Source organism: Arachis ipaensis, chromosome B02 (assembly GCF_000816755.2).
Source record: "Arachis ipaensis cultivar K30076 chromosome B02, Araip1.1, whole genome shotgun sequence".
Lineage (NCBI taxonomy): Eukaryota > Viridiplantae > Streptophyta > Magnoliopsida > Fabales > Fabaceae > Arachis > Arachis ipaensis.
This window is the reverse complement of record NC_029786.2, coordinates 4325746-4326459: the sequence shown is the minus strand read 5'-3', so window position 1 is coordinate 4326459 and position 714 is coordinate 4325746.

Here is a 714-nt window from a genome sequence, read left to right as displayed (position 1 = left end):
GTTTTAATAATAAGAAAAATTATGGAAGGAAAAAGAATTATGTTCAAAAGAGAGTATCTCACCAGAAGTGGGACAAAGAAAAGAATATCGGGCAGAATAAATCAACCGAGGAGAAGTGTTTCCGCTGTGGTGGAAAGGGCCATTGGTCACGTACCTGTCGTACCCCAAGGCATCTAGTCGATCTTTACCAGGCATCTTTGAAAAAGGACGACAAAGGAAAGGAAACAAATTTTGTTTCAAATGATGCTGAGAACTCCACCACTCATTATGATGTATCTGATTTCTTTGAGGATCCTGAAGGAAATATTGGTCATTTGATCAATGATGGAATAGTTTAATCTGTGGGATTGTGAAGTATATATGTAAATAAATAATGTAAAGAACTTATTGTTAAGTTTTATTTTCTATGTATTTAAGTTTCAAATGTGATGTACATAAATAATGAAATATTAATATTTATGAATTTTGAAATTATTATTTGTGTCAAATTTTAAAATAAAATTTCAGTATATGACATTATTTTATGTACAGTGTTTCTTAGAAAAATAATTCTGATCAAGTATTCAATTTAACTATGCATACTACTCATTTTATTATTATTTGTTTTTGAAGAATGGCAAGGATATGTAATGAAGATGTATACCTTGCGGATAGTGCAAGTTCACACACTATTCTCAAAAGTGATATATATTTTACCCATCTTGTACCAAAAGA